Source organism: Lissotriton helveticus, chromosome 2_1, assembly GCF_964261635.1.
Source record: "Lissotriton helveticus chromosome 2_1, aLisHel1.1, whole genome shotgun sequence".
NCBI classification, from domain to species: Eukaryota; Metazoa; Chordata; class Amphibia; order Caudata; family Salamandridae; genus Lissotriton; species Lissotriton helveticus.
Genome location: NC_136059.1, coordinates 1,354,856,608 through 1,354,881,994, shown reverse-complemented (window position 1 = coordinate 1,354,881,994; position 25,387 = coordinate 1,354,856,608).

Sequence of the window (25,387 nt, the reverse complement as noted above, 5' to 3'; positions counted from 1 at the left end):
ATTAGTCATATGAAAAATGAATATATAAAATAAGAAAAAAATAGATATATATGTATATAACATTATGAAAAGAAAATAAATATTTTTTTTGAATAAATAAAGTACATAATCCAATATTGTTCTTTTGGGTGGTGAGTTTACTTACTCTCGACAATTACTACCATTAATTCTAATGGTGGTATTCACATATAGTGCTCTACAGTTGCTGTTAATTTCACTTGACTACAGATGGGAAGCCGCTGTCTGGTACCCCGACTCGAAGGTAGGACCGGGGCTCTCTCTCTTTCTGTTTCAACAGCTACCGAGCGCGCTGCCTTCCGCCGCGCGGCCATGTGGAGAGTATTTTACCGGCTTGTGACATTTGGAGCGGAGCGCGGTAGTGGAATCTACGCGTTGCCGTTCGGCTCCGTTCTGCTCCATTCTTAGAAGTGATAACATAACTTCTAGGAGCCTATTTGGATTCTATTCTTCGGGGCATTTCTAATTACTGTGGATACCAGCGGAGCGCCGTAGTGGTCGCAACTACGCGCTGCCGTATGGTCCGATTCTTGCCTAAACGGTATTAGAGGAAGCGGAGTGCTGGGGGTAAGGCCTCCTCATTACCGTGTTCCTTATTCCAGGATCTATTGTTCCGCACTGAGATAGTGCTGTTATTTGGTTGTGGTTTTCTATTACCAGAAGTACTGGAACCTTGTACTGATTGTAAAAGAGAAGTCTTTATCTCTAACTATATCAGAGCGGAGTGTTGTGGTTCTTGCTCCCTACACACCACCGTTTCTGTAAAGCCAGGAGGCTACTATTGTATTTCTTTTTTCTCCTCGAAAAGGATCAATTCGCTTTTCATTTCCTATATGGAACTAATACCAGAATCCTTTTTACAACGCAATCCTCCTACTCTTGTTATGGTATGCCGGAGGGTTGTCTTCATATTTCACAGGTGCAGGGCATATGTGTTTATGTGTGTATTCTGAATATTGTTTATGTTTCACTAGGCGAAACAAAGTCAAGACTTGTGGTGAATGAGGAGGAGTTCAACTGAAGTTATGCTTCCTTCTTTAGCAGGTTTAATAGATCATCAAGTGAGACGATACGAGAGTAGCCTGATATTATCTGCTTTGTTTCTAAGTATATGCTTTGTCGTTTCAGGTTTTCTCCTTTTCCCTGCTGTCCCTACCCTTTCCCTTCCCTTTTTCCCCCTCGCCTAATGGCTCAAATACTCTGTGTATTTACAACTAGAGTGTTTGTGACGTTTGGAGGTGGACCATTATATACTACAACCGGATCCTGTGGAGCCAACCCTGACACAAAAGGTGCTGTTGTGGTCCTTAGGGGAATAGCTTCTGGGTATCTGGTGGCATGATCCACTACCACCAGAATAAACCTGTGCCCAGATGCTGTTTGGGGATCCATTGGTCCAACAATGTCTATCCCAACTCTCTCAAAGGGAACCCCCACCACAGGTAGTGGTATTAGGGGGGCCTTTGTGGTGCCACCTGATTTGCCACTGGCTTGGCAGGTGACACAGGAGCGACAAAACTCCTTGGTATCTTCTGACATGTGGGTCCAGTGAAAGTGAGGGACAAGCCTGTCCCAAGTCTTGTTCTGGTCAAGATGCCCGGCTAAGAGAAAATCATAGGCTAATGTAAGAAGGAAGCCCCTGAACGCCAAAGGTATGACCAACCTCCTGGAAGCACCAGGCTTGGGGTCTCTAGCTTCTGAATTTATTTATTTATTTATTTATAAAGTTTTATATAGCGCGACCTTGATCCCGAAGGATATCAGAGCGCTTTACAATTTGAGTACACTTTAATTTCCCCGTTATGCAAAGGAAAGACTGGTGAAACAGAATACTTCTAAAAACCCAACTGTCATATGCACTGCAATCACATTTAACGTGAACGTAATATATATACTAGTCATTGTAATGTTAATTTGCACAGCGACTGAAATGTGAACAAAAATATTTCCTTCTCAATATAAAATAGTTGAAAATATTAACACAATTAGCAGATACCGAATGGTGCGGCAGCACATGGTGTTCCAAGCTACAGGGCTAAAGTGCCACAACAACAGAAGTGACATAGAAAACATTATGGACTGACCGCACTCTTTGTCTTTTCGCATACATAGAATGTAGTGGTATGTTTACGACATGGAGTAGTTGCACAAATAAAATGTTCACGGAATATACTTTCATGAAAATGTTACAAAGGCAACAAATGCATCAAGCTTGAGTAAAATCATAATTTCTAACCTTTTCTCATTCTATGTGAAGTAATGTGTACGTACACATTAGGGGACCACAGTTACCAATATGCACTGTGATTGGAACCAGTAGAGAAATTCGGCACTGGAGAAGTATATTAATTAAGAGCTACAGGAGCCCTTCCTCCCAATACACTCTATGGGTTCCATTAGCATTCCCAGCAGCCTCTGCAGCAGCTTGCTGTCTGAGGGGTTCAAGAGAAGGGCAGTCCAACTGCCCCTGCCTCAGATCTTCCATTGAAGGTCCCACTGTCCCAAGAAACTCAACCTGATCAGGCTCAGCCTTCTAGGACAGTTCCTTCTTGGGTCTCACAATCAGCTTCCTTGGAAGGCTGATCCTCATCCTGAGGTAAGGGGGAAGGCACTGCCTTAACCCTACTGCTTCTCCTCCTGGTAGGCAACTGGTCCATAGTTTCAGGATCCAGGGCCTGTTCAGTGAGGCACTTTTTGGCACGTGACCTGGTCACAGCAAGGACATGTGCTCATATACCCAACATGTCTGCATGAGTCCTATACTCCACTTCAGACCAGACTGAAGATTCTAGGTCATTGCCAAGCAAACATTCTACAGGGAGGTCTGAACTAACAACAACTCTTTTGAGGCCAGTTACCCCTCCCCAGGAGAAATTAACAATTGCCATACTATGGGTGGTAGTGACATTGCTTGCATTGGTCACTAGGTAATTGTCACCTAGTATGATCTGTCCAGGGTCCACAAAGTTAGGTGTCACCATGGTGACACTGGCACATGTGTCCCTGTAGGCCTGAGCCACTTTATTGTTAATTAAAGGAGTCTGTCTGTACTTGCCCAAGTTACTGGGGCTCACACTAGAGGGCATAGCCATGTCCACATCACAGACAAGAACAGCTTGAGTTGGTATTATGACTAGGCCAGAATCCATCCCAGTTCCCAGGGTTAACCCTACCACACCCTTCCGTTGAGAACCACCACCACTTTTAGCTGTACTAGGGGGAACAGTTGCCTTAGGGCCAATGTTGGCTTTAGCTGCCTCCTTCTTGGTGATGTCACTGGTCCAGTGAGTATTTACCTTACATACTTTGCACCATGGTTTCTTAGGACCTTCTTTCTTTTTTGCAGGTTGGGAACCCCCACCATTAGAAGCTTTTTGGGGACCTTGAGAAGACTTCTGGTATTTTGCTTTCTCCCCACCCTTTTGTTCTTGCTTCTTCTGATCAACACCTTGGTTCTGTACCTTCTGCTTCACCCTGGTTCTGACCCTTTTGTCTGCCTTCTTTCCCAATTCTTGGGGAGAGGTCAGATCAGAGTCAATCAGGTGTTGATGCAATAACTGGTTCTGACAGTTGTTAAGTATTTGTTCTCTCGTGATCAAATTATACAATCCTGTACAGTCATTAACCTTACTGCCCAGTAACCAGCCTTCCAGAGCCTTAGTAGCACAATCTATAAAGTCAGTCCAGTCCTGAGTCTGTCTCTTCTGGGTATCTCTGAACAGCAACTTGTACTGCTCAGTGGTTAAGCCAGACCCATCTATCAGAGCACTCCTCAGGACATAGTACTTGTCAGCATCCTGTTCACTTACTGTCAGGAGCTTATCTCTACCTTTGTCTGCAAAGGAGAGCCATAAGATTGCTACCCACTGACTTTGGGGTACCTGCTGTACTTTGCAAGCCCTCTCCAATGCAGTTATCCATTTGTGGATGTCATCCCTTACCTGATAGGGAGGGACAATCGTATTCAGGTTTCTATGGTCATGAGACCTTTCCCTATCTCTAGGTATATTGCTGCCACCAGTGGATTCTAACCCACATAACCTTTTCTCTCTTTCAAGAGCCAGGGTCTCTTTTGCAAGGGCAATTTCTTGCCCCTTGATCCTAAGATTTACTTCCTTCATCCTAGCTTTGTGCTCTCTCCTCTGAGAGGAAGTCATCCTCCTTAGAGCAGAGGCATCAGACCCTACTGAGTCATCAGAATGCTCAGACACTGGACAGTGACCTGTGCCTTCTGTGTCTCCTATTAGGCCTACTTGGAAAGTTAGGAAGGGGCCCACCAAGGCCCTCTTCTACCCCCAGATAGTCCTGTGTTGCCCAGGATAGGTTCATCAACCTCATCCTGTTCAGCATCCACCTCCTCATCAGATAGTGCTAGATATTTCCAAACATTCTCTTCTGTGGATGGATGGCCCCCCTCTCTACTACCTCGGTTATCTGTGTCTGATGCATTCTCTGTATCATGGGCCACTAAGATATCTACCAGGTGGTTAAAGGTTGGACTCTGTCCTTGTCTCAATATTCTGACTCCACACAGGCTTCTAAGCTCATTAAAAGTGAATGAGTCATACTTAGAGGGCACCATCTGGGTGTCTTCTTGAAGAGGTCCACTAGGGCCTGCTTCCAAGGACATTTTGCTAGTGAGGTGTGGTGTGTGCACCTACCTACACTAAATGGTTTCTGTAGTAATTAGGTCCACGCTTGAAGGTAGTTTTCATGTAGTTTTATTGAGCAGATAGGTTAAGTCTGGTACAAGCTCAACAGGAGACTTAAGGGACCTAGGGGAGACCCCACCAGGAGCATCTATCCAGGTGCTCAGCCCATCCAACTGTCACTATCTAGTCAGAGTACCAACATTCTGACTGCTGCATTTATGAACATTCTAAAGATGGTAGAATTGCATTACATTGGGAATAACAGGATATTACATATCCCCCTTTCTTATATAACATTTAAAGTTAGATACATCATATTAGAAATAGAGAAATGAAAACAAGAAAAGTGAGTATAAGAAGGAAAGAACTAACGAAAGAGGAATACTCGTCAGGAGTAAAACAACAAGAGGAAAGCAATAAGAGAATTGAAGAAACATGAAAGATTTAGGAATTAAACAAAGGAATTGTTAAGAAATCTAGAAATGGGAATAGAATAATGGAATTAAAATTACAAACCATCCTCTCTTCGTTCACAGCAGAAAAGAAAAGAATAGAATAAATATGAAAAATAACTCCAACGCACACCTACTGGCCAGAACAGGAATGAATGGAGAATGAAAGAAAATTGAAATTACAGGACACAGAAAAGTAAAGAAATTATTTAGTATAGAAAAGAATATGAGGAACAAATAGGTAGAAGCCTCATTAGAACACTATTGACCTTAAACATTATACTAATAGTAATGCAAAGGTAATAGCGTGAGAAAAAATTGATTAAAATACGATAAAACGGAACATATTTAGCAATAAGTGTATGAAAGCACTTAATTAGAACCAAACTCGAGCTAAATATGATAATAACACAAAATCTCATTTGCACAGTGCATGAGAATATGAACAGAAATTACAAGCGTTGCAAGTATTAAGACACAAAACTGTGAAAATACACAGCAGAAATGAGTAGAATTTAAAACAAGAAAAGTAAAAAAAAGACTTTGAACTTTTCAATAAATTCTATCAAAATAAGCACCAACAAAATCTATGTGAGGTCCATGTGAGGACTAATGTAGTGCTGTTGGAAACTAAAGGATTATAATCCTTAGCAAAACACAGGGAAACAAAATTTTGTAGTAATCTGTGTATAGACTCAAAATGTGCACAGTTATAAACTACAGACAAACTAAATCCAGTGGAATCTGTGTATGGACAACTGATGTGCACAACAGAAAACTAAAGGGACTAAAACCCTACGTAACACAGAAAGAGTCTGTATATCGAAAACTGTCAAGCAGTACTGAATACTAAAAGGGACTGAAATTCTAAGTAAATACAGCTAAATTTTTATGAAAACACACAGCTGTAATGATATAAAGGTTGGATACCAATTAATTATTTTGATTAAAGTGCAACGAATTTTTAAGTCACTGCTACAACAAAACAACTGCCTAGAAAAATAAAAGCCATACTGTGAAAAGCATAGACAACAAAGATTAGGCACATATAAAGAGGGACCAGTGAATGAGTGTGCGCACCACCCAACACTGAAGATAATTTAGAGTAAGGAGACCAGCTCCCATACACCACTAAATGTACCTAAACAATACTAAATTATGACTTCTCACTTAAATACCACAAATATAGGTAGCTAATGGTAGTGTACATTATATAAGACATATTACCAACCAGAATGATAACATATAAGAATTAAAATGTTGTCAAAAGTCACATTACTTTTGATAGGTACTCACAATAAATGGCAAGAGACATTAAGCTGTCTCTAAGAAATGGAAACAGGAACCTGGAAGAAAATGGGCAGCTTAAAATTCGTGCACACCTAAGTTAAGACATACCTGTAACAAATTCTGCAACACAAATATATAAATAAACAACATTAGCTCCGGTGAGCGATCTCTCACCCGGGTTCTGTGTACACTGTTCTCTGTTGACGCAGATTAGTTTCTAGAAGTTGTTGTGAATTTTGGTCAGTTGAGTATAAATTAATTGTTTCCATGAGTGAAGACTCTTCTACTCTATAGTTCTTCACATCTTTTAAACGAAACTTTTTGGTTAGCACTTATGAAGAAAATTCAGAGATTTAAATATACACTGGTGTGTATATCACCGAAGGAAAAACAAACGCTCTAAGACTCACTTGTAGTCTGTAAATGTTACGAGTAGCTGTTGTTGCTATGACGACCCAAACAAACACAAGATGGCTGTCACGTTGTTTGTAGCGGCGTGAGAAGCGTGAAGGACGTGTCTCCAAAGGTCGGCGTCACAGGCGTCACAGGACCTGAGAGGAATCTGGCTTCACTAACTCCCTGGAGCATTCTACAGACGTCATCAAATGGACGGCAGGAGGGAAGGAGGGAAGATCGCTTGTGACCAACCGTCGATTAACGGACATCCAGGAAGGTGAGTAAATAAGTTCCGAGCGGTGCTGGAAATCGAGCCAGAATAGCGCAGCGCTCCCTTGAATGCTCTAGTAGGTGCCAGAATGCTGAGAGCTGAGGCTCCTCAGATCGTAAATCTTGCCACATTAGCGCAGCGCTTCTTTTTCTCCCTTCTTCCTGTGCCATGGGCTACTCCCCCAAGGTGCAGTAGACTGTAGCACCCCTCACAATGGAAGAGCAGGAACTGCGCCGATCTCTGAATGTACAACGGCAGTGCAAGGAAAGTGCCGATTTTAGAATTTGCTCAACTGCACCACATATACCAAACAGCAAAGAAATCGCACATCACTATAGCTTGCTGAGTACACCAAAACGAAACAGCAGAGTAGGCAGAGGCCGATGTAAAGTGTCGCTCAGTATGTAAAACTCAGCTAGCAGGCTGCTTGTAAATAGAAAACCATGTCGAGTATACAGTCAGTATACAAAATGTATAGGTGCATTGGAACACTTCAGAAAGGTGAAACACAAGCCCTCACGAGACGGTTGAATGATCAAGAGTATAGGCTTGTAGAGAACGGTTACAGTCAGAGAATTGACTCACCAGACGCTTGTACAACTGGCAGGCTGCTGTGGGCGACCGATGGCAGGTCACTGGTGGGGTCTCAGTGCCAGTTGGGGTGTCTTGAATGAAATTCAGATTAACTTGTTCCAGTAACTTGCTTGTAGTATTTGTTGAGGTGAATAAAGTAGGTTCTTTCAGGATCGTCGCCAAAATAATGTAGTAATTAGGTCCACGCTTGAAGGTAGTTTTCATGTAGTTTTATTGAGCAGATAGGTTAAGTCAGGTACAAGCTCAACAGGAGACTTAAGGGACCTAGGGGAGACCCCACCAGGAGCATCTATCCAGGTGCTCAGCCCATCCAACTGTCACTATCTAGTCAGAGTACCAACATTCTGACTGCTGCATTTATGAACATTCTAAAGATGGTAGAATTGCATTACATTGGGAATAACAGGATATTACAGTTTCATACTAGAACCTCTCTAGGAGTTGTAGTCAGGGTGTGCTAAGCCCTTTCCTCTACAACTGCTAAGTTCAGTAGAACTTAAAGTATTATAAGAACTTGATTTATATGTACCTACAGGTACCATAATGTGATCTTTCAAATGATACCTTAAGATTATATGGTAAAACAACAGCAAGCTCTTATCCCATCCACTGCACACCAATGTGAGAAGTTAGCCTGGCATATGATGTCCACTATTCTAGTGGGCACCTTGCACCAGTCTAAACGACCCTTATTGATGGTGGTTGTAAAGTCAACCTTCTAGACAAGCTATCCTAGTGGTAGCATGGACCAGCAGTCATAGGCTAAGACTTCAGAGAGCATGTAAAGCAAGCTGTTTTACCAATTATTTTCCCTTGAATACCAAATGAAAGGACACCACACAAGGTATATATCAAATATATATGTATTTATTTCTAACACAACCCCTCTGCACTCTTTATGAGGTCAGAGATCGAAGTACAGCACAAGTTACTCAATTAGCATACGATAAGTTGCACAAATACAGTTTTGCCCAAGGGGCCTCACAAACCATATACTAAGTAAGTGGTATAAGAACCACTTCAGGAATAGTGAATAGGCCTAGGGCATCGCTGGGGCTACACTACACAACCAAAGGTTAGGGAGTAGGAGACCCACGGGAGATGCGTGCATTGTCTAAACACAGTCGCGAGTTACCATTGACTTATAATGGAGAACGAAGAAGTTACTGTTTTAGAGCACTTCCGGATGGACTACGACACATTTTTGTCATTTCCGTCTGTATTTATCCATATTTATTTTTTGCTAATTTTGCCTGTATTTATCCATATTTATTTTAGGTTTTGTGAAAAGATGAAGCAGAAATGTGTATACTTCTGCATTTATTTATCCGGTTAATGTACACTTGTGTGAACGTCTGACAGGTTTAAATGATATATGTATATATATATATATATACACACTTAGATGATTAAATATGCCCTTATAAGAAAACATGCACATTTTAGTATCATGGATGTGCAAATCTACTGCTGTTTAAGGCTCTTTACTAAAATTCCTTTACTTTTGTAATCCCCTTGCCTGTTAATCCGCACAGCTTTTGGCCTGGCAGTCATTTTTTACAGCATTCAGAATCACTCAAAAACAACCCAATATCTGTTTTTATCCACATTTAAAAATAAATACAGACAGGAAAATAAATGGTTTTCTGTCTGTATTTATCTGTAAAAAACAGTAAAAACGGAAAAGAGGGAGCCTTAATTGTAATCACACTACACTGTTGATTAAATTAATGTGTGCTTTTTTCTGAGGGCTGTGAGCTTATTTTTTGAGTAGTGTTTCCAGTAGTGCTTCCTGAGCGGCAAATCAGATGGCTGTGGTTTTTTTGTGTTTTTTAATGTCCCTTTGGCCCGCAGTACTCATACAGCCGAAGATACAGTGCTGTGTCACTCCTGCAGGCCTTTACCTCCTTTTCCTGGTCCTGCAGTAGTATTTCGGCCCCAGAAATGTGTCCAAAAAGTTCCTTTTTACCATGAAGGTCTTATGTTTTTTCAAGTTTGAGCCTATGAGTTTTCTCACAGGGCACAAATAATGAGGATCTCTTGTAGTGTTTACTGAAATTCTGCGTTTTTGGTATATCAGTACCTGAAACTGTATACTGTGTACCTCGGACTCACAGTGCTTGTATTGATGTATTTTGAAGGAGTTCCTGCCCTATGACTGGCCTAGAGAGTTAGACTTGAGTCTATACACGCCTTCCACTCTCTTCAGATTTTTTCAGTAGTTTTTCCATAATTTGGGGGTGATTCAACTAAACAATAACTCAGAATGGCAACTGGTTCATAACAGAGAGGAGCAGAATAGACCCAGGAAGAATAAGAGGAGCCGGGGACCTCTCCACAGTCCATTGTTTAGGACTTTTCCCATCGCTCCAGGAGAAAAAGTCTAAGATAAGGTGGTTATCTGCAACCTGTGCTACCAAGAGTCTTCTATAGAAACTGTCAAAAAGCACTTCTTTGGAATGTCTGGTATGATCAAACATCTCAGTGCTTAGCACACTATGCAACATCTTCTGCTCCGGTCCAGACTCTCCAGGGTGGTGCTTCTCTCCACCTGAAGTTCCTCCCACTCAAACCAGAGATGTGATCCTTTTATATGCAAATATTGCAATGGATTGCTTGCTGTACAAGAATTATGTCTGTTAGTGAACAGAGTTTATATGGCCTGTTTTTGTTATATTTAATTGAACGAGCTGACGAGTCCAAGGAAGAACAGGAGAATCTGAGGTCCTCTCCACAGTCCATTGTTTGGGCACGGCCAAACCAACCCCCACTGCACACAACCACAGGTTGTGCACCTCGGGGGTTGACTGCTCCCTTGGGGTTGAGTGCAGGGCCTAACCTGCTGCAGGACTGTGCACAGGTGAAGGGGGTTAGTTGTAAAGCCAGGCCACTAGCCTGGCCCTGCACCTAACTTCCAGGGAGCAGTCACCCTTCTGCACTTCACTTTTGGACATGCGCAGCAGGGGTCATCACAGGTCCTCGATTGTGTCCTACCCGCTGCAGCTTACCCCAACACTCCAGGAGCGGACAACCATCGCATAGCATGACAGAAGGAGGTGGACTGCAGGCACTATCTGTAGCAAAATGCGCCAAAACCCACTGTGCACAACCTTCAGCCAGGTCCTATGTCCAGTCCCCAGGAGTGGCCAACAACCCCCCTTTGTGCCCTGCATTTTTCATTGTTATTCTCAGTACTGTGGTACACCCACGGTACCTCAAGACTGCGGAAGTACTGTAGAGCCAAACTGGGCCGCTCTCTGCTTACCACGGTACTTCTGAAAGATATGTACAATTGTTTTGTTTTACTTAATAGGGGGCCCTATAGACCACCCACTCACAAGAGCTGGAGGTCAGAGTTTGCTCATCTTTTCCTTATTTGGCTTTTTCTACAAATCCATGTGACCTGCAATGGTGGCTGGTATGTCCCAAGAGTGGTGGAATGGGGGGCACAAAAAAATATAAAAATTAATAAAACACACTTGCCGTCCTGCAATGAGCACAACGTCCGCAATCGTCTTCTCTCCTCGAGGCAGGCTCCCAAGCCAATCCTAGCCTACTCTCATGATGTTAACCAGCATGAGAGCAGCACCCTGATTGGAGGAAGCGGCCTGACTCGGCGATTCACAGTGCACTGGAGACCTGCACTTACTCTAAACCGAGCTGTGTTAAGACAGTTGGGTTGAGAGGTTTAAATTGCACATGTCTGGCTGGCCATAGCAAGACGGCCAGACAAAAAGACATGCACATTTTCAATAAGTGCAAACGCAATGCACCCTTCTCCCTGCTGCTGATATTCAACAGGCCATCTCCCGTCCCGACACACCCTTCAGGACGTGGTGACGAAAAAATAATGGTAATTAATCAACTGCATTACCCTTTTATTTTCGTCTCTGGGGCATTTCAGTGGGGCAACACTCCACTGCTATAACAGGAAAGACGCCCCTGGAGACCTGTAAAGACCTTGATGTTAAATTGTCGAAGCTATTAATTTCTGAATTTTAAGGAGTTGCAGCCTACACTTGAAACACAATTGTGTCAAACTAGCAGATGATATATATTGATTTATTCTCGGTAAAATCCTAATAATGATACTAAAAAACAGCAATTTCAAAGAGTAGACTAAACATAACTATGTTCATGAAGGGCAGATAAAGAGTTAGACAATCTAACATATTTGGACCAAGAGAATACAAGGAGGACTCCATAATTAGTTAAATCCTTCAGCAGACTAGGGCTAGTACGAAGACCATGCATTTTAGGAGGAACATTGCCTTCAAACTATATTATAAATACATTAGCATACTAGTCTGCTTAACAATTGTTTATCAATGGGAATTTCAAGAAGTTTTCTTGTTTAGACATATAATTTCTCATCTAAAGTATGACATAGAATGATGAGTCAAGTAGGACGTTTTGAACCCAGTTCCAATTAGCAAAGGATTCCCCATCTTTTAAAAGGGTAAGAGTTGCAGAATTGGTGGGCTATTTATTTCAAAGGTTAATTTTTTTCCCTATAGCTAGGCACGCATTTAATCTGGGCTCTTAGAATTATGTGGTAATGGAGCACCAAATTATGCAGCATGGTGAAATAAATAATACAAGAATTGACAAATTATGCCGCATTATGTGGCCCATTCGGCTGCAGTATAAACTAACCATTTTGTCATTTCAACACACATTTATACAAAAGTTATTGGAAAACTAGACAAAAAATAAAGGGTTCTTAATATTAGAAAAGTATAGGCATTAACTGAATCCTTTTTTCTTTTTTTAATACATTTATTTGGTTTTACCCCCCCCCCCCCCCCCCATAGAGCGAAAAACAAAATTGGTTATTCCAAATCATGGCAATTCTTCACAGAGAATGAACACAGACTGTGGAAAGAAGAAAAAAAGCAAAAGGCAGTAAAGTGCAAAGTGTCAATTAAAACCATACAATTCATTCCGTTGATATTCACATTCAGCTCCAATTTTTTAGGAAAAGGGCCAATGTATAGAGCGAAGAGCAAAGGAGAGCACGGGCACCCGTGCTTAGTACCTCTGCTGACATTAAACGGATTTGACTCCTGCTCTGAGATGCGAATCGCCGCCTCTGGATATAAATACAATGCCTTGATGGCATGGATAAATTCCCAACATACCCCCTTCCATTGAATTCCTTCTCAGCATCCAGCAGGACTACCCCCAGCGGTGATTCCGTGGCCTGAGCCCAATCAAGAAGGGCTGTGACACAACGCACATGATCTGTCGTATCCCTCCCAGGGATAAACCCATGTTGGTGCAGAGACACCAGAGGAGTAATGACCTTTCCTAACCTGATTGCAAGTATCTTTGAATAGATCTTGCTATCACAGTTGTAATACGTGCGCTATATAAATCGCAATACATACATACATACATAAGTGATATGGGTCTATAAGAGGCTGGGATGAGTTCTGGCTTATGCTTTTTTAAAAATAAATAGTTGTCTTGTGCCATGAATCAGGGATATAGCCCTTTTGAACCTGTTGGAATAAATGCGTAATATCTTGCCGCAGTAGTTGCCGAAATGATCTATAAAACTCCAAGGGGATGCCATCCGGGCCCACAGCCTTACTTGTAGCAAGAGGGGTTATGACAAATTTGACTTCTTCCCATGTAATCGAGGCTGCAAGGACCTCATTTTGATCATTTGTGACTAGGTCTTTAAGGAAATCTTCCGGGGATTCTGTCCCTAGCGCAGTCACCCCCTCAGTATATAGTTGTTCATAGAAATTTTGCAATACCTCAAGAATATCAGCTGGGGAATCCTGAACCTGCTCTAAATGATCTTTAATTTTACAAATTCGATTGGTCACTTCGCTCTGTTGCAGCCGTTTCGCCAAGACCCTCCCTGTGTTTTCTCCAAGCTCATAGAGCTCGGCCCTATGCTGCATATATTAGCTTTTTGCGCGTCTTATTTTGAACCATCTATTAGACTGGGTAGAGGATAATGACATCTTGAGTCCCTTGCAGGCTGGCTTCAGGAAGAACACGTCGACCATGGACCAGATCTTCCGCCTCGTCCTCCTTTATTGGAAGACGGTGAAGATCGAGGGGGGAAGATTGTACATGGTCTTCGTGGATCTGAGGTCAGCCTTTGACCTAGTCCCGCGCAGAAAGCTGTGGGAGGTGCTGGAAAAGCTAGGAGTTCCCTCCCAGCTACTTAACATCTTAGTTAGGCTGCATGAGAACAACTATGCGCAGGTCAGGTGTGGGAAAGATGGCAATTTATCATCCAGGTTCCACGTCCGTCGAGGGGTGAGGCAGGGTTGTGTCTTGGCACCAACCCTGTTTTGTCTATACATCAATCATGTCATCTCCCACCTGGAAAATGTCAAGAACAACGACGCCCCATGTTTGGCAGGAAGGAGGGTACCGGCAATCATGTTTGCCGATGACACCCTCCTCCTTTCCAAGTCTCCCATGGGGATTCAGAGGATCCTGGATGGATTCGGACTTTTCTGTTGTCAGCACGGGTTGGAGGTAAACTCAGAGAAGACTAAGTTTATGATTTTTAATCCACCCATTAAAACAAGGCCTAATCCCACCCTGGGGACTGTTAGCCTCGAGAGGGTGTCCACCTTCATATATCTGGGGGTAACATTGCAGGAAAACTTATCTTGGGACCGCCAGATAGTACGATCAAGGGTTAAACTGTCCCAACTGTCGGGTGCAATTTTGAAGGTGGCCAATTCTTCTTCCTTCAAGCCTATAAGTCCGGCCCTTGAAACTTACAGGTCCCAGGCCAAGGCAGCAGCCATCTATGGCAGTGAACTGTGGGGGCACAAAGCGGTGAAGGACTTGTCAACAGTTGAAAACAGTTTTCTAAGGCGCCTATTGGCTCTCCCACGTGCAACGCCACTTTTGCCCTTGAGAATGGACCTGGGCCTCCCCCCTATTGCAGAGGAGCTTGTGTCCAAGCCAGTGAAGTTCTGGCACAGGCTCTGGTCTACGAATGAACTTCATCATTATAGGGAGGATCTTACCCACGTCATGAGCCTCAACTGCGGTGGAAAAATCCCCTGACTTGCCTCTGTGAAAAACGAACTGACTGCCATGAATCTCTGTGACCTCTGGGAGGACCCAGCGCGAGGCTGTCAAGCAATCTCGCGCAAAGCCCTGTCAAACTTTTTTAAGGATAGGTCCCTTGCACATTTGATGGACGCTCAAAACAGTGGCACCCTTACTTTGCGATTTTTAGAATCCAAAAATTCATATGCTTTCGAACCTTTTATGGATTTTATCTTCCCTATCCTGGCAAGGAAACTGTTTGTCCAATGGAGGCTTGGCACACTACCCATTAACTCTTTTACATGCAAGTGGTCCAATACGGTCGATAAAACCTGTCCTTGCTGTAATATCCACTTGGAAGACGATCTTCACATTTTGTTTGTGTGCCCCGGTTACCAAAGGCCTAGGAAACGCTGGATAGCGCCACTATGTAAGAACCTAGGGTTCAGAGAGTATGCACAGGCATACAGGATCCTGAAAACCAGTACTCTGGGCCACATTGTGTTCGCCGTTTCCAAATTTCTTTTGGCTATATGGTTGATCAGAAAAAAACTTGCTGAAGCCTCTTGAACTTTTAGTGTCTTAACTATTTCCCCGCTGGGCTAGTGTATTCTTATAATATGTATTTTTTTTTAAAAATGTGTATTTTATTGCACGTGTTGTTTTGTACTGCATCTTTTATGGTCTATATGGCCGAAATAAAGAATTTTTGGAATTGGAATTGGCATATATTTGGCTTACAAAAAACAGGAGAGGGAGGCAGAGTAAATAGAGAAGGATTCTTACTCCACAGACTTACTTTCATAAACAAAAAGAATCCAACTAAAGGTCAGAGTGAAGTGTTCAACAAAGTGGTGTTGGAGCACTTAGTGTTTTGTAAAATACCCCTCACACACCAAAAGGCCCCTTGGTGTCATGCTTCATCATCGGGGTCTTTGCACCCCTCTAACGGAATGCGGCGTGCTATGACCTACGACTACGCGGGAGCACTTTTTTAGTTATTGACTACATGTGGTGCATGCGTATGGGGATATTTATAAGTGAGTGGTGGGACGTGGTGAAAGGATAAAAAGTACCTGGCTCGTGGGTATGATCGAAAAAAAAAATTGTTCCTAACTCCGGCTGGTACTACTAAAAGAAGTGCAGTGCGAGATCTGATCTGTCGTGTTAATGGACAGGACCTCAGGTGTGCGTCGACATTTTTCGGAGACAGGGCTCCTTCTTTAGGACGGGGGCACAACTTCCCCACCTTACTCACAATTCATTAATATTACTAAAATGTATTAAAGTTGATAATAGAAAAAGTGAAAATAGTTAAAAATCTATGTGTACAGTATTTAAGGCTATGGTGTGCCTACAGCGGTCTATTACAAGTTCAATGCAAGTTGCATGACCTGCAAGTAAAAAGAAAACAAAAAATCGTTACCCATGTAACGGGTAGTTCAGACAGGTGCAGTCACCTGGAACCATACCATGTGCTTTAATAAGCCCTGTAAAGAAAAAACACTGACAAAAACACACAACATAGAAACATGTATTACTAGGAATATACTGGAAGATTAGGTCATACTTGTAAAGCTTGCTTGCTTGCTTCATGAGCATTTGGAACGTCTGGGGGGTTGCTAATATGCAATCTGAAGTGAGAGGTAATGCAGGTATAAGTATACATTCTCACTTACTTAGTTGGTCTTGGAAGTGTTTGTTTTTACTTCATACTCACGAGCTCGGGATGAGTTATCCACCGTCTTACCCCACACGCTGCTCCGCTGTAGTGAGGAGAGCTCAAGGCGATCGCTATTTATACCCTGTCTGTTGTTAATTGTTTGCCTCGTTGTTGAGAAAAATGGAAATGAAAAGATGACCAAAAAAGGGTATTCCGCCGATTATGGAGTCGAGCCGATGTTAAATTGAGTAATTATATGCCCTTGTATGGGACGTCCGGTAGCGCTTGGTAAGTGTCTTAGCTCCGTGTGGTCAGAGGAGCAGTCTGATGCTTAGCACATGCTCAAAGGCATGTTACTCTATTGCGCATGCACGAGGTGTTCCGTTTATTACCCGCGCATGCGTGGAAGACGGAAAAAGGACGGAGACTGATTTTAACAAGAGCCGGCACAGTCTAATTCTTGTAATAGCCGAGAAGTGGTTATGCAGTCCGAGATCTGCCACAATTTTATATATGTTTAAAGCCTTACCATAATGTAAGATGTTATGATACCCTGGATCGATGGGTAAGATTATAAATCGATGAACAGTCATTATCGGGGTATGGGGCAGTAATACATACCACCTATTGGTAATGTGGATGGTCAGTGTAGAGATGTTTAGTGGGACAGTTGTCCCCAGGGGACTTCGTCGTTCAGACCTGTAATATGGGTTCCTAGACGGAACACCCATCTTTGTTCTTTCTGAAAGAGACCCACATCAGATGGCAACTGTTCAATCACTGTCCACCTTAGGTCATTAACGCAGTGTTGAGCATTGAGATAGTGTGTTGCCATTTTTGTTGTGCTTTTTTTGCAACTCACATTGCTTTTGTGCTTGTTCATGCGTGTTTTTATGGCCCTGGTGGTCATGCCCACATATTCCAAGCCACAGGGACATGTGATAAGATAAACCACATTCTTGGTGTTGCAGTTAGTCATCCTCCGTTGCTCCCAGGTGGTGCCATTCCTGAAAGTCAATGTGGTGTTCTTTTGTGTAAGATGGCAACTGCTGCAATTGCCGTAAGGGAAGTGACCTTGTACTCCTACGGATGGTTGTGTGGTTCCAAGGGCGGGCTTAGGTCTTGTATGCACTAGTATGTCTTTAAGGTTCCGCCCTCTACGATGAGCAAACATTGGTTTTTCCAGATCAAGTTTGCCACATGTCAGAATACCCCAATGTTTGTTGATGATCTTAGAGACTTCATTAGACATGGTGTTGTAATTCGTCACGCATATTGGTAGTTTGACTTCTGTAGGTGCCTTCTGTCTATCCTCCAGTAGAGCCTCCCTGTTGTTATTCTTTGCTCGCTTCATCGCTTTGTTGATGATTTTCACAGGATACTGTCGTAATTTTAGTTTCTCTTTCAGATCACAAGCCTGTGTCCTGAATTCTGAAACCTCAGTGCAGTTACGCCATAGGCGTAAAAACTTGGCCATATGGTAAGTGCTCTCTGAGGTGTCGCGGATGAAAACTATCAAACCGTAGCAGACAGTTCCTTGCTGTCGGTTTAAAGTGGGTCGTTGTTTTCAACCTACCACCTTCCGTGTAGATGTTTAAGTCCAGAAAGACCAGTGTTTGGTTAGAGACTGAACTTATAAATTTTAAAAAGGCATTCTGATTGTTTAGCCAGATGAGGAAATCGTTTACAGACTATTGGTCACCTTCCCAAATGACCAGGATGTCGTCTATGTACCTCTTCCAAGACTTAATGTTTGTCTGTAAGGGTTCTGGGTGTGGAGAATTTTAGTTGTTTCTAAATGATGTACATATAACCCAGCCAGACTAGGAGCAAAAGTACAACCCATGCTGGTCCCATGGCTTTGTTGATAGATTGTTTATTTGTATTGAAAAAAGTTTTTCTGCAGTGCCAACAATATGCATTCGAGTACCAGGCCTCTAGGTGTTTGGTATTGCCATGGTGTTGCAAAGAGGACCTCCTCGATGATCAGGAGCATCTCATCATGTGGCAAACTAGTATAAAGGCTTTCTACGTCCAAACTTATTAGAAGTTGGGTCATTGGGTCAAAAGTTATGTCTTGTAAAAGTTGCAAGACTGATTTTGTATCTTTGAGGTAGGTGTTCGTGGACTGTACCAGGGGGCGTAGAAATGCGTCTGCAAACTTTGATAGAGGCTCCAGTATTGACCCAATGCACGATACTATGGGTCTCCCTGGTGGTTTTGTGATGTTTTTATGGATTTGGGGGATACAGTAGAAGTAGGGAATTCGCCTTCCTTCTTACTCAGCCAATCATGCGCCAATCCCTCTTCAATCATGCCTCCTATTTTTATACGTAGGTTCTCGGTGGGGTCTTGCTGCAGGATTGTGTAGTTGTGTCTGTCTGCTAACAGTCTCATGCATTCTTTGTCGTATGCCTCTGCGGTTTGTAAAATAGCACCGCCCTTGTCTGCAGGTTTTATTATCACGTCCTTATCAGCCAATGCTCTGATGGCTTGTTGTTCCACTCTACTCGTGTTGTGAAAGGTATTGGTATTAGACGAATTTAGTTTATTGACTTCCGTCATGATAGCTTTTTCAAATGTCAATAATTCGATGGGGAGCATTGAATCAGGTGGAGTGAAAGTGGGCTTAGGTCAGAGGCCTGTGTCAGTTGGTGTTATATTGGATGGTTTGTCTATAAAGAAGGCCTGTAATTTCAGTTTCCTGATGAAGTCCTGTATCTCCATGTTTAGTTTGAAAATGTCAGGTTTGTGCGTCGGCACAAAACCCAGGCCTTTGTTCAACACCGTCTTCTGTATCTCGGTTAGGGGCCTTGGGGTCAGATTCACTACTAAGTCCCTCTCTTGCTGCTGGTTGAGGGTTGGTTGGGGACGGAGCCTGTCATGCTCCTGGTCATTCGGGAGTTGCCCTGATCCTGATCTTCCCATGCAACGTTGTTGCCCTTCCTGTTCCTCCCTCGTGGTCCCGGGCGGGTACCTAAAAAAGGTTGTGGACCATAGAAACCGCCATCAAATTCCGGGTTCCATTGGGGGTAACCATGACCAGCGGCTGGGGGGCCGAACTGGAATGGAGTAAATGGTGGAGGTCCCATATATTGTGGGAACTGAGGTGGGGGTTGGTATCCTCTCCACCCTCGCTGTCTTGGGAACTGCTGCCTCTTCTGTCTCCAACCGCCCCTTGCGGGTCTATATCGTTGGTTGCACCTGGAGTTGGAGCCCGATGAACCATTATCAGAGCCATCGCTGTCAATGTCACTGTTTTGATTTTTAGAGACATAATCGGGCTTGGTATAAGGGTATGCCCCCTCTGGTGTGAATTTATCCTTATCCTTACGGAGTTTGTTGAACTTGCTCTGTTTTAACGTAAATTCAAACTCCGTCATTTGTTGGTTAAGTTCATCTAACCTGATTTTTAGGTCGGCAGGGGTTATGTAAGTGCTCAATTGCACCTCTATTTTTTGGATCTCAATCTTTAATTCCTGAGTGATCCTAGCCGCTGTCTTCACTATGAGGATGAGCCAATCTCTCGTACAGTGCCAGGAGATGAGCGACAATTCCTTTTTAAACTGCATATCGGTTTGAAATATGAATGGTTCGTTTTTGACGATTAAGCCTGGTGGTGCCATCTTGTTCCTTAGGTACTCTGTCATGAGCAGCCCATGTAGGGCTGCTTTGATCTGGTTACGTCTAAGATTAATTATCTCATTCCAATCAGTGATATTTGGACTAGTCTCCGGATTACTCAGGCCTTCAAAAGAATTGATGGCCGTCAGAATTCTGTCAATTTCGTCTTCCCCGAACGAGAGGCCATGTTCGTCCTCCATTTTGCTAAGACCGCTGGCTTCTTAAAACCTAGTGTGTATGTTCCTATGTGAATGAGTCAGTGTGAGTAAACTCCCGCAGCTGTGCGCTGCCTAGAACGTACAAAAAACAGGAGAGGGAGGCAGAGTAAATAGAGAAGGTTTCTTACTCCACAGACTTACTTTCATAAACAAAAAGCATCCAACTAAAGGTCAGAGTGAAGAGTTCAACACAGTGGTGTTGGAGCACTTAGTGTTTTGTAAAATACCCCTCACACACCAAAAGGCCCCTTGGTGTCATGCTTCATCATCGGGGTCTTCGCACCCCTCTAACGGAATGCGGCGTGCTACGACCTACGACTACGCGGGAGCACTTTTTTAGTTATTGACTATATGTGGTGCATGTGTATGGGGATATTTATAAGTGAGTGGTGGGACTTGGTGAAAGGATAAAAAGTACCTGACTCATGAGTATGATCGAAAAAATGTTATTCCTAACTCCGGCTGGCACTACTAAAAGAAGTGCAGTGCGAGATCTGATCTGTCATGTTAATGGACAGGACCTCAGGTGTGCGTCGACATGTTTCAGAGACAGGGCTCCTTCTCCAGGACGGGGGCACAACTTCCCCACCTTACTCACGTTTCATTAATATTACCAAAATGTATTAAAGTTGATAACAGAAAAAGTGAAAAATAGTTAAAAATCTATGTGTATAGTATTTAAGGCTATGGTGTGCCTACAGCGGTCTATTACAAGTTCAATGCAAGTTGCATGACCTGCAAGTAAAAAGAAAACAAAAAATGGTTACCCATGTAACGGGTAGTTCAGACAGGTGCAGTCACCTGGAACCAATTTTTACGCCTACGGCGTAACTGCACTGAGGTTTCAGAATTGAGGACACAGGCTTGTGATCTGAAAGTGAAACTAAAACCACGACAGTATCCTGTGAAAATCATCAACAAAGCGATGAAGCGAGCAAAGAATAACAACAGGGAGGCTCTCCTGGAGGATAGACAGAAGGCACCTAAAGAAGTCAAACGACCAATATGCGTGACGACTTACAACACCATGTCTAATGAAGTCTCTAAGATCATCAACAAACATTGGGGTATTCCTGACATGTGGCAAACTTGATCTGGAAAAACCAATGTTTGCTCATCGAAGAGGGCGGAACCTTAAAGACATACTAGTGCATACAAGACCTAAGCCCGCCCTTGGAACCACACAACCATCCATAGGAGTACAAGGTCACTTCCCATGCGGCAATTGCAGCAGTTGCCATTTTACACAAAAGAACACCACATTGACTTTCAGGAATGGCACCACCTGGGAGCAACGGAGGATGACTAACTGCAACACCAAGAATGTGGTTTATCTTATCACATGTCCCTGTGGCTTGGAATATGTGGGCATGACCACCAGGGCCATAAAAACACGCATGAACGAGCACAAAAGCAATGTGCGTTGCAAAAAAAGCATAACAAAATGGCAACACACTAATGCTCAACAGTGCGTTAATGACCTAAGGTGGACAGTGATTGAACAGTTGCCATCTGATGTGGGTCACTTTCAAAAAGAACAAAGATGGGTGTTCCGTCTAGGAACCCATATTACAGGTCTGAACGACGAAGTCCCCTGGGGACAACGGTCCCACTAAACATCTTTACACAGACCATCCACATAACCAATAGGTGGTATGTATTACTGCCCCCATACCCCTATAATGACTGTGCATCGATTTATAATCTTCCCCATCGATCCAGGTTATCATAACATCTAACATTATGGTAAGGGGTTTAAACATATATAAAATTGTGGCAGATCTCGGACTGCACAACCACTTCTCGGCTATTGCAAGAATTAGACTGTGCCGGCTCTTGTTAAAATCAGTCTCCGTCCTTTTTCTGTCTTCCACGCATGCGCGGGTGATAACCGGAACACCTCGCGTATGCGCAATAGAGTAACACGCCTTTGAGCATGCGCTAAGCATCAGACAGCTCCTCTGACCACACAGAGCTAAGACACTTACCGAGCACTACCGGACGTCCCATACAAGGGCATATAATTACTCAATTTAACATCGGCTCGACTCCATAATCGGCGGAATACCCTGTTTTGGTCATCTTTTCATTTCCGTTTTTCTCAACAACGAGGCAAACAATTACCAGCAGACAGGGTATAAATAGCGATCTCCTTGAGCTCTCCTCACTTCAGCGGAGCAGCGTGTGGGGTAAGACGGTGGATAACTCATCCCGAGCTCGTGAGTATGAAGTAAAAACAAACACTTCCAAGACCAACTAAGTAAGTGAGAATGTATACTTATACCTGCATTACCTCTCACTTCAGATTGCATATTAGCAACCCCCCAGACGTTCCCAATGCTCATGAAGCAAGCAAGCAAGCTTTACAAGTATGACCTAAACTTCCAGTATATTCCTAGTAATACATGTTTCTATGTGGTGTGTTTTTGTCAGTGTTTTTTCTTTACAGGGCTTATTAAAGCCCATGGTATGGTTCCAGGTGACTGCACCTGTCTGAACTACCCGTTACATGGGTAACCATTTTTTGTTTTCTTTTTACTTGCAGGTCATGCAACTTGCATTGAACTTGTAATAGACCGCTGTAGGCACACCATAGCCTTAAATACTATACACATAGATTTTTAAATTTTTAACTATTTTTTACTTTTTCTGTCATCAACTTTAATACATTTGGGTAATATTAATGAAACGTGAGTAAGGAGGGAAAGTTGTGCCCCCGTCCTGAAGAAGGAGCCATGTCTCCGAAACATGTCGACGCACACCTGAGGTCCTGTCCATTAACACGACAGATCAGATCTCGCACTGCACTTCTTTTAGTAGTACCAGCCGGAGTTAGGAATAACATTTTTTCGATCATACTCACGAGCCAGGTACTTTTTATCCTTTCACCACGTCCCACCACTCACTTATAAATATCCCCATACACATGCACCACATATAGTCAATAACTAAAAAAGTGCTCCCGCGTAGTCGTAGGTTGTAGCACGCCGCATTCCGTTAGAGGGGTGCGAAGACCCCAATGATGAAGCATGACACTAAGGGGCCTTTTGGTGTGTGAGGGGTATTATACAAAACACTAAGTGCTCCAACACCACTGTGTTGAACACTTCACTCTGACCTTTAGTTGGATTCTTTTTGTTTATGAAAGTAAGTCTGTGGAGTAAGAATCCTTCTCTATTTACTCTGCCTCCCTCTCCTACTTTTTGTACGTTCTAAGCAGCGCACAGCTGCGGGAGTTTACTCACACTGACTCATACACATAGGAACATACACACCAGGTTTTAAGAAGCCAGCGGTCTTAGCAAAATGGAGGGCGAACATGGCCTCACGTTCGGGGAAGACGAAATTGACAGAATTCTGACGGCCATCAATCCTTTTGAAGGCCTGAGCAATCCGGAGACTGGTCCAAATATCACTGATTGGAATGAGATAATTAATCTTAGACGTAACCGGATCAAAGCAGCACTACATGGGCTGCTCATGACCGAGTACCTAAGGAACAAGATGGCACCACCAGGCTTAATCGTCAAAAACGAACCATTTATATTTCAAACCGATATGCAGTTTAAAAAGGAATGGTCGCTCATCTCCTGGCACTGTACGAGAGATTGGCTCGTCCTCATAGTGAAGACAGCAGCTAGGATCACTCAGGAATTAAAGATTGAGATCCAAAAAATAGAGGTGCAATTGAGCACTTACATAACCCCTGCCGACCTAAAAATCAGGTTAGATGAACTTAACCAACAAATGACGGAGTTTGAATTTACGTTAAAACAGAGCAAGTTCAACAAACTCCGTAAGGATAAGGATAAATTCACACCAGAGGGGGCATACCCTTATACCAAGCCCGATTATGTCTCTAAAAATCAAAACAGTGACATTGACAGCGATGGCTCTGATAACGGTTCATCGGGCTCCAACTCCAGTGGCAACCAACAATATAGACCCCCAAGGGGCGGTTGGAGACAGAAGAGGCAGCAGTTCCCAAGACAGCGAGGGTGGAGAGGATACCAACCCCCACCTCAGTTCCCACAATATATGGGACCTCCACCATTTACTCCATTCCAGTTCGGCCCCCCAGCCGCTGCTCATGGTTACCCCCAATGGAACCCGGAATTTGATGGCGGTTTCTATGGTCCACAACCTTTTTTAGGTACTCGCCCGGGACCACGAGGGAGGAACAGGAAGGGCAACAACGTTGCATGGGAAGATCAGGATCAGGGCAACTCCCGAATGACCAGGAGCATGACAGGCTCCCTCCCCAACCAACCCTCAACCAGCAGCAAGAGAGGGACTTAGTAGTGAATCTGACCCCAAGGCCCCTAACCGAGATGCAGAAGACGGTGTTGAACAAAGGCCAGGGTTTTGTGCCAACGCACAAACCTGACATTTTCAAACTAAACATGGAGATACAGGACTTCGTCAGGAAACTGAAATTACAGGCCTTCTTTATAGACAAACCATCCAATATAACACCAACTGACACAGGCCTCCGACCTAAGCCCACTTTCACTCCACCTGATTCAATGCTCCCCATCGAATTATTGACATTTGAAAAAGCTATCATGACGGAAGTCAATAAACTAAATTCGTCTAATACCAATACCTTTCACAACACGAGTAGAGTGGAACAACAAGCCATCAGAGCATTGGCTGATGATAAGGACGTGATAATAAAACCTGCAGACAAGGGCGGTGCTATTGTTTTACAAACCGCAGAGGCATACGACAAAGAATGCATGAGACTGTTAGCAGACAGACGCAACTACACGATCCTGCAGCAAGACCCCACCGAGAACTTACGTATAAAAATAGGAGGCATGATTGAAGAGGGATTGGCGCATGATTGGCTGACTAAGAAGGAAGGCGAATTCCTGGCACAGCCAGCACCACGTATTCCCTACTTCTACTGTATCCCCAAAATCCATAAAAACATCACGAAACCACCAGGGAGACCCATAGTATCGGGCATTGGGTCAATACTGGAGCCTCTATCAAAGTTTGCAGACGCATTTCTACGCCCCCTGGTACAGTCCACGAACACCTACCTCAAAGATACCAAATCAGTCTTGCAACTTTTACAAGACATAACTTTTGACCCAATGACCCAACTTCTAATAAGTTTGGACGTAGAAAGCCTTTGTACTAGTTTGCCACATGATGAGTCGCTCCAGATC